General features: G+C 45.9%; 1 long non-coding RNA gene across 2 annotated transcripts; it reads left to right on the top strand.

Annotated features, from left to right (window-relative positions):
• Positions 1-499: 499 nt before the first annotated feature.
• On the top strand, positions 500-16,437 carry LOC116581311. Of its 2 annotated transcripts, none has more exons than XR_004282000.1 (3): positions 500-1,058; positions 2,321-2,484; positions 14,613-16,437. It is a non-coding gene; the product is annotated as an uncharacterized LOC116581311 (long non-coding RNA). The 2 variants fall into 2 exon arrangements; XR_004281999.1 differs by lacking the exon at positions 14,613-16,437 and adding an exon at positions 3,083-3,405.
• Positions 16,438-16,969: the final 532 nt, after the last annotated feature.

Raw genomic sequence — 16,969 nt, 5'->3', positions numbered from 1 at the left:
TGAATAAAACTACTAAAAAAAAAAAAAAGAAAGAAAAAGAAAGAAAGAAAGGATGAATGAATGTATGACTGTTAGTGAAATTTCCAGACTTGGGGTACGACCTGTGATAAGGGGGGACTTAGAAATATTCTTTGGAAACTGGGGATGCGTGTGAGCCTCTGTGTCCTCAGCCGCAGGAAGAAACAAAACCCTGGAAAAGGAAGACAGAGAGAAAATGGGGCGTAGCAAGGATTCCGGGTTGGATTCCATGACGTCACCCTCAAGCTGGATGTCTGGGCTGGTAAACAAAGGTTCTTGTGACATGGGCCCAGGCTGCGCGGCCCACCCAGCCGGCATGGGGGAGTGAGTTAAAGTGGCCTGCCTCAACCCTGGCCTCCACCCCAAGCTTTAGCCCAGACGCCTCTGCATTCAGCAGGTATCTCGTCCAAGGGAAAACCAGGACAGGAAATCACGTTGCCATGGAGACCAGAGAGGCCCTTCCAGACACAGGGGAAAATAAACACGTTCTGGTTGGACTTAACCCCAGCAAAGCCAGGGGAGCCTCACCTCCTAGTCTGAGAGATCTTGCTTTTCTCTACAAATGCCCAGGAGCCTCTCCTCCAAGGGCTTTCGGCACCATGGGCTCTGTGAGCCTGTGCCCCCTTAAAGTTTTCTGCGGGCAGGGTCACCCCAGGGCTGAGGGAGGAAGCCATTGCTTTTGCCCAGACCTAAGATCTCCTCAGTCTCCTTCACGGCCGAGAGCTTCATGCTGACAAGGACTAATGCCGGGCACATTTCTACACACCGCTGGTCTACGAACTCCTTCAATCCCCATGACAACCCAGTGAGAAAGACCTTGTTGTTATTATTATCATGCCTATTTTACTGACCAAGAAACTGAGACACAGAGAGACTAAGTGACCTGATCAAGATCTTCAGATAGTTGACGGCAGCACCAGAATATGAGGCACTTTGAGATTCCCGGGCCAACAGAGAGCATTGCATGCTGAAACCTCCGAAGCTAGCTGTGTGACCCTGCACTGGTTAAGTCACCTCTCTGAGCTGCAGTTTTCCCCTCGGTATGTGGGCATCTACCTCGAGGCACTGGTATGGGGTTAAGTCTGAGGCACATTTATTGAGCACTCCCTGTATGCTAGGCACTATATTGGGCCTCGAAAGTACAGTGGGAAGGAAGACAGATGTAATCGCACAATCGCACTGGGGGCAGGTGCCTTCAGGACGTCGGGGGGGGGGGGGGAAGCGCCCTTCTGGAAGCCCTGAGGCAGGAAAAGGGTTGGCCCTGAAGAACTGGGAAAAGGCCAGAGGGACTGCAGTTCCCAGCACCGTGGAGCTGAGTGCCAGAAGCTGCATCACACAGGCTCACGGCAGATTTATCTTAACCAGGGAAGGTGGCGTTTGTTCCCAGGCCTGATTCTGAGGGGTGAACACAGAAGCAAGTCAGGTTTCATGTGTGCTGCTAAGGGGTCCGTTGCGCCTGAAGGGGCCACCACTAAGGGTTGGCTAATTACAGACTAAGGGCTAAACCTGGCTTGCCGCTTGTTTGTTGTTGTTGTTCATTGTTTTTTAAGGTTTTATTTGAGAGAGAGAAAGAGCACGAGAGACAGTGAGCACAAATGGAGTGGGGAGGCTCGGCTCCATCTCCAGATCCCCGGATCATGACCTGAACCGAAGGCACAGTCCTCACCCACTGAGCCACCCAGGCGCCCTGCCGCTGGTCTCCATATGGCCTGTGGACTGAGAGTTATCTTAGAAATTTTAAGTCATTGAAAAAGAATCCAAAGAAATACTATTTTCTGACATGAAATTCAGATATCAGTGTCCACACATAAAGGTTTACTGGAAACCGGCCACACCCACATTTACAGATGGTCTCTGGCTGCTTTTGCTCTGGGAAGACAGCGGTGGGTAGTGGTGACAGAGGTGAATGGCCCACAAAGCCCAAAGTATTGATGCTTGGCTCTTTATAGCCCTGGACAAGATGCCTCTGGCTTTGGGGGAGCAGAGTCTCACTAAGGAGAGATGGTACCTCAGGAGTTCTTCAGGGGAGCGAGGCCAGGAGGCAGCAGCCCTCGGTGAGTCAGAATAGACACGATAAAAAATGAGCTGGGCACTCTATGTTGTCATGCATAAAGCCCTCCCAACAGTCCTTCTGAGGTAAAAACCAGGATTATCCTAACTTTCCAGAGGGAGAAACAGGACCAGGAGGAGCTAAGGAGCCTGCCCAAGGTTACAGAGCTGGTGGGGGACAGAGCGGGGACCTGAGCGGGAGCAGCCGTGTCCAGAATCGGACTTTCAGCCTGTGTTCTGCCCTCTCCTCCAGGTGTGCCCCCGTGGTGGCATGGCTGGCGTGGAGGCGTGGCTGGCGTGGTCGGGGACTTGTCCGCTGCACCCCACCTGAGCTACCACCTCACACGTCACAGAGGCTGCTCAGAGTCTGATCCACAGCTTCGCCCTGTGTTGCGGAATTTTGACATTTGACAACAGGTTTGTGCTGACTGTTGCCTTCTTGCCATCGGATCCAAGCTCTGTAGCCTTGAAGAGTACAGAGCTCAGGAGCCCTCAAGACTTACTGTGACCTTGGGCAAGGGAGTTCATCTCTCTGAGCCTCAGTTTCCCCCACTGAAATGTAAGTGCCTGCCTTGAAAAATTGCTGTGAGGTTTACATCCAATGACACGTTTATTGAGCATTTACTATATGCTCTATGCCTCATGCTCCGGAAGGCCAAGTATACAGGTGATTCAAAGGGCTCCCTTACCCTCTGGCTTCCCACTGGTTTTGACTCCAGAGGGAGTCCCAGAAGGTGACTGGGGAGGAGGGAAGGCAGAGTGGGAGGTTGGGATATTAAGTTGCCAGCTTCCAGGCATTTGGGTGGCTCAGAGGGGTAAGCATCTGCCTTCGGCTCAGGTCACGATCCCAGGGTCCTGGGATTGAGCCCCACAATGGGCTCCCTATTCAGCAGGGACACTACTTCTTCCTCTCTCTCTGCCTCTCCCCCTGCTTGTTGTGCTCTCTAGTAAATAAGTTTTCTAAAAATCTTAAAAAAAAAAAAAATTGCCAGCTTCCTCCCTCTCTGGTCTCTAGGTGGCCTAGAAGGACAGCTCCTGCCAGGCAGCCTTCTCCACCTGTGCCCCTCTGTGTCCTGGTTACGGTCCTTCACTTCTCTTCTGTTGGCCTCTGCAGGCCTAGGGTGATAACAGAGCCTGCTGTACTTAGTCCTTGAGGATGCCTGTGGCATTGCAATACCCTACTCTCCTTCAGGAAGTGTCCCTTTATTAAATGCTCCTTGAATCACCTCATTTGAGTGTGTCTTCTCTCTCCTGCTGGGACCCTGACTATTGTTTTCTTCATTTATATTGATCTCCCAAGGGCACGGGTAGGCTCAGTGCACTGGGCCTGGTCTCCAGCTCCCCAATACAACATTGATAGTTAAAGAGCCAATGCCACCTAATGTCAGAGATTAATTATATCCCACACTGCTGGGGGCATGAGGGGACACAGGCACTTGTGCATACCGACGGGTAGGAATGTAATACAGTAGACTCTAAATGCAGAGGTATTTGGCAACATGTTGCAAGATTTAAAGACAGCCCTTTTGACTCTGTGACTTCATTTTTTAGGAATCCATCTCAGGGAAATAATCATATTAGTATGAAAAGATGTCCTACTGCAGAATCAAACCAACTGTCCATCAGTAGTGACAGACAAATGAATGCACTTGATGGATATTTTTTGAGTAACTACTAAGCTTCAAGCATTGTGCTAACCCCTAAAGATATACAGTAGTCAAAAAAGTTAATAGTTCTCTACGTATGAGCATAGAGAGATGCACACAATATATGGGTAGTAGAAAAAAATCAGGCTACAGAACAGTAAGTAAAATAGGATCCCATTTTTATTCATTAGGTTTAGAAAAAAGTTTGGAAGAATCTAGAACAAACTGTTCATAATGGTTAACTGGGGAGAAGGAGTTACCACGGACTTTGATCTTTTATAGTCTGTATTACTAGAGTAATACTTACCCTTTTCATCAAGTTAAACTTTCTTCAAGTTAAAATTTCAAAAACTAGAGAAAGACAGAGTTTAAGTCCTTCTTAACCACCCCGAGGTAATCACTACTATCTGTGGATATGTTTACTTCCAGAATTATTTTGCATTTTACATGCATTTACATAAACTTACATGTAACTACAGACCATATATTGTGTGTTCTGTTGGACTTTTTTTTCTTTTACATGAATGATACCCTACAATAAGTATTGCTCCGCACTTTGCTTTTTTAAAATCCAGTGTCTTGAAAGCCTTTCCACGTTAGCATAGATAGACTTAGTGTCTCTTAACTATTCCAGAGTATTCATAGTATGAAAATACCACAGTTAACATAATCTATTACAGGGTTTAGAGCTTGCAATTTGAAATTAAGCCTTAGGTCAAGTAATAGTTATCTATATTTACAGAACAAATTACTGTGGAATTTAGCAGCTTAAGACAATCAGTATTTATTATCTTACAGTTTCTGTGGATCAGAGTCTCCCGCAAGGTGGCAGGCAAGGTGTTGGTTGGGACTACAGTTTCATCTGATGGCTCAAGTGAGGAAGAATCCAGTTCCCAGCTCACTCACACAGTCGTTGGCAGGTCTCCTTGCTGGCTATTGGCTGGAAGGTCTTCCTCAGTTCCTTTCCATGAGGGTCTTTCCACTGGATAGCTCACAACATAGTAGCAAGAAAAGGCAGAGAGAGCAAGAAAAGGCATGCAAAATGGAAGCTGGAGTCTCTTTGTCACCTAATCTTAGAAGTGATATTCTGTCACTTCTTTGGCATATTCAGTTCACTAGGCCCAGCCCAAGTGGAAGGCGAGGAAATTATATAAGGGCATAAACATTAGAAGACAAGAATCATTGGGAACCATCTTGGAAGTTATCTACCATTGGAAAGGTAATCCAGTGATCACATGAACCATGGATATAAAGAGAGAGAGAAGAGAGGAAGCGTAACCTATTCAAGGAAGGGGTTGTCCATCGATTCAACAAATACATTCTGACCACCAACTTTGTGCCTAGGCACTATCCTAGGTCCTGGGCATAAAATGGTGGACAAGACAGACCAAGCTGAAGACAGACCTCAGGGAGTTTACAGTATAGAAGAAGCAAGACAAAGCAACTAGAGAGATTATGAGCTTGAGGAACAAGAAACAGTGGTCATGCAACTTGCAAGGGATTTCACAGGTAGACTCACCGCAGCTGTGACTGGTTGGATGTGGCGAGTGAACAAGGAGGAGGAGTTCAGGATGACTCCCATGTTTCAAGGTTGGGTAACTTATGGACTCTGGTGCCTCTGCTTGAGGGGAAGAAAACTGGAGGGACCATAGAGTTAGGGGAAGATAGTAAGCCCAACGTCAGACACGTTGAGTTTAAGGAATGTATGGGACGACCAGGGGATATTTAAGAGTCAATTAGACATGAACCTAGGAGCTCAGAAGTGATGCCTGAACTGGAGTCAGAAGATAAGGCATCAGTGACATGGTGGTTGTATTGAAAGCTCCATCAATGACTGTAGAGAGAATAGAAGGCTGGTGGGATTCTGACAAGAGGGAACATCTAAGGGGTTGTGGAAAGGAAAGGGAAGGGCAAAAGGAAGGAGGAAAAAGGAAAGAGAATATAAAAGAGCAGTCAGAGGGACGAGGAGGGGATGCCAAGGATTCAGCTAGAGAGAAGAATCAGAAAATAAAGGAGTGATCAGCTATGTCAGACAGAGTCAAGAAAGCAAGATGTGTCCCCTGGTGCAAAAAGGAGGTCATCAGTGACCACGATGAGAAGAGTTTGAGCGGCAGACTGTGCAAACTGTGAGAACAGTTTCAGAAGTGGTGAGTGAGAAAAGGAGGAGGTTGAGGAGCAGAGATAGTGGGTGCAAATCACCCTGGACTGTTTTCACCCCGCTGGCACATATGTGAATTCTGAGGCATTATCTGAATTAAATGTCCATCCTTGAAGTTATTTTAGCCTCTGGGAGGCAGCCAGAAATTCCTTTTTCATTCAGTCCTGTTGCTGTGGTTGGGAATCATTCCATTAAGCAAGAAGAATAAGATTGCTTTTGACAGGTGGGGAAAGAGAAGGCAGAAAAGCCAGGGTGGCACATCCTTCTTGGGCTGTCATTGTGAGGTTGTGTGACCTCCAGTAAACAGAGAAGGAAGGTGTCCAGGAGTACCATGGTGGGTGTGGTGCGAATTCCTGGATCCTATGAGGGTACTCAACATCCCGTATCTAATGTGAATCTTCTTCCAAAGCCGAAATGCATTTGTATTTCTTTAGCAACCTAGAACCTTAGGAAATTCTGGCATTTGTTATTTAAGTGGGAAGAATCATAGCTTTCCTTGTGCGAAATATCCTCACGTACGTCTCTTGCAATTTCCATTTGTTCTCTCTGTCCACCAGAGGCCTTGTTTCTTTGATCTCCCCTACCCCCTTGGGATCAGAAAACTGCATGAAATTGGTGATGTTGGTTGGAGAATTGGAGTGGGTTAACCAAAATTGTAGTTGGTAGACCTTTCCATAACCTTTTGGTGATCCTTTCTAAAAAAGTTTATGAACATGATTGCTCAGATTTCGACCAACATATACGTGTTGTGTTGGGGGAGCGATGCTTTCCGAGAACATTCGTGCTTAAAAAGGTTACCCTTCAGGGTGTTAGCTTCTGTCAGAACACACTGACAAGTGTACCTGCTTTTGTGTGCCACTGTGTTGCAATGGAGGGGACAGGATGCTACACCTATCCCCACTATGAGGCTCTATTAATTGCAAAATCCCTTTCTAGTTAGTCTCAGATTATTAATTCCACCCAGGAAAAATGGTACCTCCCTGTTTGTGGGCCCACCAAGTCATTTACTACCATTCTACTTTCAAATCACCTACCAGTTGGAAATAAAAAATAAACCATTGGTAAACCTTAGCATTCTACCTGAATGGCTTTCTGCTGGGAAGTAGCATTTAGAAAGAGGTACCTAGGACTGGAAAATCTCAGAACTCACTTGCCAGGGGCATTTTCATTTTTACCTGTCTTCCAAATAATCATACCCCCATAGCTGTTTTGTTTTTATTTTCAACCATCCTTCCCAACCTCCATCTCGTTTTATTAATCCATGTTCAGATGCTGACCTGCATTTAGGACCCGAAAAGAGTTAGATTTTGTGTAATGTTATTGTCAATAAAAATGATTTGCAATATGTCGATTTTGCTCCTGGGGAGAGACTCATGATGCTTCAAAGTCTGGTGTGATATCCCCTCAACCAGGCTTTGATCATCTCCAGGAGAGTTTGTGTAGCTCCTCCCTTCCATCAGTTCTGGAAAGTGAACCTTTGTTGTGTTCTATCATTAATTTTAGCCTTGAGACTCACTGCCAGTTCTTTCCCACCATAGGGAAGTCAGAAGCTCCATGATCTGGTTCTTTTACCTTTTTCCCTTTCTTGATTAATTTCCTCTGCATTTCCTAAGTTCTTCTTTTGTTGTATTGATACAACTTTCTCCTGTGCATTTCTGCTTTTCCTGCCTTCAGCTGCAATTTTGACGAAGTCGATACTTTTTTGTATCCGTTTCTTCTTTTCACCCTTGGTTTAATATCCGCCCTTTTACCTCCTTGAGTATAGACCGTTTTTCAAACATGCTATCTGCTTGGCAGTAAATCTTTGTTATCTCGAGAAACATTTTCTTCTGAGCTCTTTGGTCTTTGTAATTCGTCTCAGTCTGTTAAATATTTTCACAAATCCCAAGGTTTTATTTTTTATTCATTGATAATCTATTAGTTTACTTTTTTTTGATCCACATATGCATTGCTGGAATGTCTTCAAGATTGAGTAGACACTTCAACCAATACAGATGGCCCCTGATTTTTACGATGGTTCGACTTGGATTTTTTGACTTTACGCTGGTTTGAAAGCCATATGCATTCAGTAGAAACCGTACTTCAGATTTTGAATTTGGATCTTTTCCCGGGCTAGGGAGATGCAGTATGAGCCTCCGTTATGACGCTCGGCGGCGGCAAGCCACAGTTCCTGCTTGGCCACAGGATTACTTTAATACTGTCAGACTTGTTAAGTCTAGTGTTGAAAGTAAATTTTGGACTTGTGCTTTTAAGAAATACTCTCAATAATTTTGCTAATGTTGATGTTGTTATTGATACTGCAGACATTTTGATGCTACAAAAATTACAGACGATAGCTCTCAACTCCCCTTCCTAGGCTACACCCAGAAACATGTTTCAAGGGGTATCAGATGCCAGACCCTGCTGCTAAGAATGTAGTCTAAAGTGGTTGCAATGTAAGCTGCACAGAGGCAGGAACTTTCATCTGTTTTCATTCATAACGGCATTTCTTTAGCCACTGACAGTCCCATAGCTACCTCAGAAAAATAGCTCTTGAATAGGTGAAGGGCTGTTTCACAGCTTGGATGGTGGGATTCTCCCATCACACCAATACCTGCTTCTTTACCATCGCCAAGTACATGGCCCTCTGCAAAGGGAACCCGCGGGTAACTCTAAGGTGAGCAACAGAACAGTGTTCTGGAACACAGGCTTTGAAGCCAGGTGGCTCAGATCAGAGTTCACTTCTGACGCCTAATAGCTATGTGACCTTGGGCCTTGGACAAGTTACTCAACCTTTCTTTACTTTTATTCACACCTACAATGAAAAAATTTCACACACAGAGAAAAGTTGAAAGAACAGTACTATGATGACTCATGTGATATACTACGGATAACCTAATGATGAACCACCAGGGTTCAACAGTTGTTGACATTTTGCTATATTTGCTATATATATGTGTGTGCGTGTAAGTGTGATACTATAACAAAAATCAATATTTGGTCTTTGTCCCAGGTTCCTGGCACATGGCTCCTAAAACATGTGGATCCCTGGGCAACATAAATGTGCCTTTTGTATGCGAATGAATTACTGGTGGCTGGGGGGGGGGTCCCCTAGATAGCTCCAGGACTGGGGGTTGGTCACCAGAAAGACCCAGGTATAATGAGATGGTTGGAACTTTCAGCCCCATCCCCAGAGGGGCTGGAGATTTTCGCTCACTGCCAGTGATTTCAGCAATCCTGCCTACGTGATGAAACCTCCATAAGGACCTCCAAATGACAGGGTTCAGAGAGTTTTGGAGTTAGCAAACAACCTGAGAGGCAGGGAGGGTGGTGTGCCCCGAGAGGACACGGAAGCTCCGTGCCCTTCTCCCCTACCCTACCCTGTGCGTGTCTTCCATTTAGCTGTTCCTGAGTTGCACCCTTTGTCATACACTAGTAAATATAAGTCCAATGCTTTCCTGACTTCTGTGAGTCATTCTAGCAAACAATCAAAACTGAGGAGGGGACTGTGGGGATAACCTTGAATTTATAGCCTGGCAGTCAGAAGTAGAGGTGACAACCTTGGACTTGTGATTGGTATCTTAAGTGGGGCAGTCTTGTGCGACAAACCCCTTAACCTGTGGGGTCTGTGCTGACTCTGGGTAGTTAATGTCACAACTGAATTGAATTGTAGCCCCCCCCCCCGCCACCGTTAGAGTCCAGAGAAATCAGAGAATTGGCTATTAGGAAATGTCACGGAGTAAGTATATGCACGAGTAAATTATAAGCATCACGACACTTTTTCCGTAAATATTACAGCCGGTGTCACCCAAAAATAAGTACATTGTCCTACATAAGCACAAAATTAGTATCAACTTAGTAAAAATTAACAATGATTCCTAATGTCATCTAATATGCAATCCGTATTTAAACTTCACCATGTGTGCCTCAAACATGTTTTATCCTGTTTTTATTCTCCATATCAGGGCTGAAGGTAAGGATCACAAATTGCATTTGGTTACTAATCTCTTTACTCCTCTTTTTTTTCTAGGAAAGATCCTTACCCTTTTGTAAATGACATCAGTATTTTTGAGGAGTCCAGGCCAACTGTCTTGCAGAATGGCCCATGTTCTGGATTTGTTCTGGGTTGTTCTTCCCTAGGGTGAGACACTTAACCTGTCTACGTCTTAGAATCCCACCTATGAACTGGATATAGGAACAGAGGTTGCCACCTGGCTAGTACAGGCGACCGTAGAGCTGATACGAGGTTCGTGTGTGATAACACTTGCAAAGGGCTGCGCGTGGTGTCTGGCACATAGTAAGTACTCAATAAATGGTCAGTTGTCATCCTCGGGATCAGCACCCTTATCCTCATCTGCATCATCTCCACTATCATCCTTGGTGCCTAGGCTCCAAGCTGCTTTGACACGGGAACTGTTTTGATTCTTTCCTCACTTTTCTGGGGTATTTTGTACTCATCTTAACCCCTCCAAGGATTGGTGTTTCCCCTTACTTGTTCTCCTAGGGACAGCATCTTTTTTTTTTTTAAGATTTATTTTTATTTTTGAGATGGGGGAGGGCAGAGGGAGAGAGAAAAGTCCCAAGCAGACTCAGTGCTGAGCACAGAGCCCAACGTGGGGCTCCATCTCATGGCCCTGAGACCATGATCTGAGCTGAAACCAAGAGTTGGACACTTAACTGACTGAGCGACCCCGTTGTCCCAAGGGACACCATCTTTCTGCAGAACCACAATCTTATTACCCCAAATGGCTCAGACAATAGGGAGTCGCCAGCCAGTGCAATGCCCACCCAAAAAGGAAGGGGGTGCTTTGTCACTGTTGGCCCCTGTGGTGACCTTGATGTGGAGGTGGCTGGTGCAGCTGCTGCAGTGCTGATGGAGGCAGGCTGGGGAAAGGAGATTGGCTGGCAAGGAAGGTGAGGAATGTGCTGCCAGAACGCTGGGCTCAGAGCCAAATGCTAATGATGGTGGGGGGTTGCTGGTACCCGCTTGTCAGGTCATCTAAGGAAGTGCGGGGGCTGGTGGGAGTGGGGGAGGTGAGAGAAACAGGAAAGGTGAGAGGGACTGACAGGTTGGAGAAATCCACTTGTTCCCCTAGGGTCCACCCTCCCTTCAGACCTAAGCTGTCTGGGAGAAATTGTGGCTGTCACCATGGCAACAGCCAGCAGCTGATGCGTGATGCACAGTGTCTTTATTACAGAACCTTGGTCAAGCTTGTGCCAGTATTTTTCCACCTGAATCTCATTTCTTCAGAGGAACGAGAGACCAGAAGCTGGAGATGGCATGTGTGGGGCCGGGGGTATTTGGAGATGGAGTAGAGATGGGGGAGTTCTCAGATATTCTCCTGAAATTCTGGGAATTGTAGTAGATTGAAGAGAAGCAGCTTTTCTTTTTTTTTTTTTAAACGTTGCCTTGATAAGACATAATTTAAATATTCAAATTGCTTCAGAATTCCCTTAAATTATACATGAATTGCTGAAGCAGAGTTCTCGTTGCCTTTGGAAAGGTACAAGTCGTTGCACTCCGGAAACCCTTGTGGGAGGAGCTGTCTCTGGTCGTGAAGAGCACAAACCTGGGAGTCAGACTGGCCTCAGACTCACAGTTCTGCTACTTCCCAGCCAATTATCTGAGCTCATTAAGCTTCAACATCTCATCTGTAAGGTGAAGGCAGTAAGAGTAGCTTGTAGGGTTGCGATGAGAAAAATGAGCAGATGCATAGGGAATTAAGTCCAATACTTAACCCACATCAGGTGTACAGTAAATGGTTGCGACCATTACATTACTACCACCTCTATTGCTCCTATGACAACCACGCCTCCCATTACCATGACCGCTCCCGGTACCATTACTGTTTCTGCTCTTACTATTACTACAGTTGCTACTGTTAGTACTCCTCTTTCCCCTCTTCTCCTACTATCATTGGGAGGATAATGCAATCTGGCTGAGTATAGGATTATGAATCACTGACAACTCCCTCGTCTCCCACGAATGGTACTGGAGTGCTGAATTTGCCAGCCCCTTTGTGAGGAGCTGGTGTCAAAGACTGGGAAGACCTGGTCGCTGCCCTCACAGACTATGGGATCCAGTGCCAGACAAAAGCTTGACTCCACCACCACCAAGGGAACCCTATAAGCATAGGAGGATTTTTATTAGAAGAGCTTGTACAGATGATCCGAGTCAGGATTTTCCCAAACTTGTCACTCTACTACCCCTTCTCTATTTTTGTCCTCTCTGAGAACCACCCACATTGATATTTATTTAAGGTTTTCTCCTTCAAATTGGTTCCTTTTTTTATTGGCCAAATAAAGGCGGGTTTGAAGGCAACTTTATAGCGCCATGAAAAATGTAGAACTCGTATCTCTTGCCACGAAAGAAAGTGACTGTAAAAATAAAAATGATGGAAACAATTCAGGGCTAATACTTTTTTTTCCTCCTGTAAGGTTCAAGACCTAGGTTCACTTTGTGTCATACAAAAAGGAGGCTGGCAAGGATTCCAGGGGTGTTAAAGACACACCAACATCAAAAGGAAATTTCCCTGTGTGATCAGAAGTATTGAAAAACTGAAGGGAGGTTGATGATTTGATGATACCCAGTATTCCCTGCGTGTCGCACCTGAAGTCACTGCTGACCTTGGTGAAGAGCAAATAATGAGCTCTTTTCAGAAGGGGAGGACTGAGGCAAGAAGCAGGCCCGAGAGCAGACCGCGTCTCAGCGGCATCTAAGTGTTCAGGGGCCAAGAAGACAGGTGGGTGCTCCAGGAGGAAGGCAGAGCATCCCGCAACTTGAATAGTTCAGACGCTGACATGTCTGTCAGGGAGGCAGAGAGGGAGTAGACTGACAAGGTCCAAATCATGCAGGCTTTCACAGTGGCACTAAGGGATTCAGATTTCACTCCCCAAGGGAACTATATTAAAGAGCAGAATGACAAGACAGTCACCCGGGCACTAGGCACGGAATCTTCGCGACTCTGAGGTAGACAATACGCCCCGCCCCGTTGTGCAGCTGAGAAAATGGAGGCTGGCCCAGGTTAAGCAGCTTGCCCAAGTGTGGTAGATTGCAGAAATGACCACAGTGCTCCCTCCCTCCTTGTGGCTGTCACCTTGCAAATGACTTTGCAGCCCTTGCCATCAAGAGAGGAATCTGTTTTCCTGCCCGCTGGCCTTGTGATATTCTGGGCTCAAAGGAATGCAGGGGAAGGGATAAGGGGCCGAGGCCATGCATGGTTCCAGCTGTGCTCCTGGAACCCTGACATCACCTTGTGGGCAAGGCCTCGCTGGCCTTTTGCGGAGTGAGAGGGACCAGGTGGGGTGGAGCCCGGTTTTTCTGGCTAAGACCCAGGCATGTGACGGAGCCCAGCGAATATCAACAAAGCCACTTCTCCAACGTCCAGCTGACCACAGGCACGTGAGTGAGCCCAGACAAGCCCAGCACAGCCACCCAGCTGACCATAGACCCATGAACAATAGTGTGGTGTTATTTTCAGCCATTTTTTTTTCCTTTTAGACTGGCTTTGGTTAGTAAAAACTACCAAAAAACCCCCAAGATATCTTGATGAATAAATGTTGCAGTTAGGATGTGTTCCTGGGCTGGGCTCTTTTTCCTTTTTCTCAGTCTCTGCTTTAAACACCATTTCTCAGAAACACTCAGAAAATTTCCAATTTACATGGGTGTGTGTCATTTCTGCAGGACGACTGCTCGTAACTTTCCACTGATCAGGGACCACACATCAGCTGCCTTGTACAGAGGCACTTCACACGGATTTGATTGATACTCCAGCAGAGTGTTGGCGGAGGAGGGGCAAAGAAATATCTGTACCCCCTAGAAAATTTCCTGCAAGTCGCACCGCCAATAGTTCTTTTAAGGCTGCAGTTCTCAGCCAGAAGTGATTTTTGACCCACTAGGGGATATTGGCAGTGTTGGAGACATTTTTTATTGTCATAACTGGGGAATAGGGTGCTACTGGCATTTAGCGGGTAGAGGCCAAAGGGTGCCACTAAACACATCCTACAATGCACAAGACAACCCCCCAAAACAGAATGACTGGGCCAAAATATCAGCAGTGGTGAGGTTGAGAAACCCTGTCTGAAGGTAACCTGGAAAAAAGACCATCATGAGGGCTGTGACAGACGCTTCCGAGAACTGGCTCTCCACCCTGTCTATGCATTAGATTCATCCACGGAATTTAAAACAAACAAACAACAACAGCAACAACAACAAAAAAAACCCAAACCAAAAACGATGCCCAGCCCCGATTTCCAGAGACTCTGATTCATTTGGGGTTAGGTCATTTAAAAAATTCTTTCCAGGTGATTGGAATGTATGGCTAGGGCGGAAAGCCACTACTTGAGAAAATGTACTATGACAATGAGTCATACAAAGAAGACAGAAAAATGATGCTTAGAAAATGCATTTGCCCCTTCCCCTCGTCAAAATAGCTTGTCCACCCTCGTCGGCTCCCCTGGCCATGGATGCTGCTGGCAACCCACCTGTAGGATTCCCTCTGGTCCTGTGGCTTACCCCCCCGCATCCCTGTTTCTGTCTGTCTTCAAGTTTGTTCCCTGCCACCCTTGCCCCAAACGAATACTTTTTCTCTGATGCAAATCTATGTGCTCAAAGCAAGCACTTACAGAAAGTATTTCAGGACTTCTCCTAGGCTTTTCTTGGAGATTTGGGGATTATAGGGAGGACACTCTGTCCACAAGACTTTTCTGACATCTCTCTGTTTTCTTTCGTCCCTCCCTTCTGTACCCTGTTCACTCTGCAGACTTGGGATGGTCAAATGCTGCACATTTCACAAAGAAGACTGGCTTTGGAGCTGCCCCTGGACGATGACCTCTAAGCCCTTGGAACCATCTGCGTGAGAAGAGTGTCTTTGGATACTTGAAGCCTTGGGCCCTGTTGGACAGTTTATGCAAACTGTGATTTGTGGTGGGGATTCTGGGCCCTCCTCAGTTCGTGGGACTTCTGGACAGGCTGGAGACGGGGTTATGAGGGGCCGTCACAAAGTCCTGACGTGACTGACCCCCAGTAAAAGCTACAGACACCAAGGCTTCGTGGAGCCTCTCTGGCTGAGAGTAGTCTGTGTGAGTTGTCACACGTCACAGCCAGGAGAATTAAGTGTTGTCTCCATGATCCCACTTGGAGGTATGACTGAAAGCCAGTGCCTGGGCTCTGCCTGGGCAGGTTTTCCCTTTGCTGGTTTAATCTGTACATTAACTGTGACGATACCAGCTTTTCTGAGTTCTGGGAGCCCTTCTAGAAAATCATCAGACCCGAGAGTAGTCTTGGGAATCCCTGACACATCTTCCCACTCCTTGACTTCTGCTTCTTCCAGAATGAACCAGAAGATTCTTCTGTCTGTCTCTTGCAAATTCAGAGCATTTGTATTTCATACTCTCAGTAGTTTATCAAGAAATTTCTTTCAAGTAAATCCAGTGTTCCCTATGGAAGTGATGTTGGTAAAAACAATTTTCTCTAGCTTATCTCCTTTTGCAAACATGCCTAGGAAGTATGTGTGTGTGTGTGTGTGTGTGTGTGTGCATGTATGTGTGTCTGCATACACAGACACATACTCATACACTAGAACCAGGACTAGGAATTACTTTACTGCCAGTATCTACGGACTATTTCCAATTACTGTAAGGCCAGTGAAAGAAAGAAAAAAAAAAACACACACACAGTGGGCAGGGCATCTCGGATTACCTCTCTGCAAACAGCGTGAGGTCTCTTTATCCCCCTCACAGTAACTAATGTCTGCATTGGTCTCATCACACACTTGTATCATAATTTTCTAACCAGTCCTCTCTTGCTGAATAATTGCATTTCCAACATTTTTCCTTTTCTATATAAAGCACCATTGAATATTCTTGTACTAGTAATCATTAGGCTCTGCTATAATTATTTCCTTAGCATCAATTTCTACACATGGGATTTCTGAATTAGAGAGCACAGACGTTTTTTTAAGATCTCTGATAGAGTATACCTTTTGGGGATTGTATCAGTTAAAAATTCCACCAGTTTTATGTAAACATGATCATTTCCCTGCTTCCGGATCACACTGGGCATAAATTGCTTGTTCCATTAATTAATTAACCGCTCTATCAGTAAAAGGATGGTTAATTAAATTACGGTAATTTTATATTTCAGAATATTATGCTGTAAAGAGCAAGGGGAGTTTCTGGAATATAAAGGTGGAGAGAAACAAAAAGACAGACTTTTCCTATCCTAATATGACAACATGAACAAAAAATTGACAAAATCTAGAATTTTTTAAAAAACCACCAGGAATATTTAGAAGACTACAGGGAGGTTTATGACCCCATCTTCAGGCTTTAAAGTGCCAATGGCGGAAATAGAGAAGTTTCGGGGTATCTACAAGCAGCTTCTCTCCCTGTATTCCAAGAAGAAGGGTTGAAGAGTGGGTAGAAGGTACAGGTGAAAATACTGAGTAATAGCCCCAGTTTGGAGAGAAGCCAACTGAGGGGATGAGCCCCAGCCCAGAGAGCAAGTTCCCCCATCCCCTAGAGGGGAAGCCGCTTGCCTTCATCTCGCTGTTCTAACAGTGAGGGGTAAACCAGGAGGGGCTGGCGGTGTTTTTCCCAGATGGCAGGAAAGCAGGAAAGGAGGTGTAGACTGGTCTCAACCACCTCACTCGAACCATCCCCGGTCATCAGCGGAATTGGGCAGAAGAGGAGACAGCAAAGGAAATAAATCAGGTAAGTCTCCCGAGGGCAGTTATGACAGGTGGGAGGTGCATGGTGGCTGTCCCCCGGCTCCACTTTTTGGCAAGGAGGGAAGAGGGTGGGATCTCTGGAAAAGCCGGGTGAGACGTTTTCTAACATTGACAAATGAGGAAGTGGAGGCTTAAAATATTATCTAAAAGTATAAAGGCAGGGCGCCTGGGTGGCTCAGGGGGTTGGAGCCTCTGCCTGCGGCTCAGGTCATGATACCAGGGTCCTGGGATCAAGCCCTGAATCGGGCTCTCTGCTCAGCGGGGAGCCTGCTTCCCCCTCTCTCTCTGCCTGCCTCTCTGCCTACTTGTGATCTCTGTTTGTCAAATAAATAAATAAAATCTTTAAAAATAAAATAAAATTATAAAGAGGAGCTAAAATTATAAAGCTA

The sequence above is a fragment of the Mustela erminea genome, chromosome 20 (genome assembly GCF_009829155.1).
Source record: "Mustela erminea isolate mMusErm1 chromosome 20, mMusErm1.Pri, whole genome shotgun sequence".
Classification (NCBI taxonomy): Eukaryota; Metazoa; Chordata; class Mammalia; order Carnivora; family Mustelidae; genus Mustela; species Mustela erminea.
The sequence above is the reverse complement of the archived record's forward strand: the minus strand, read 5'-3'. Positions and strand labels throughout refer to the sequence as shown.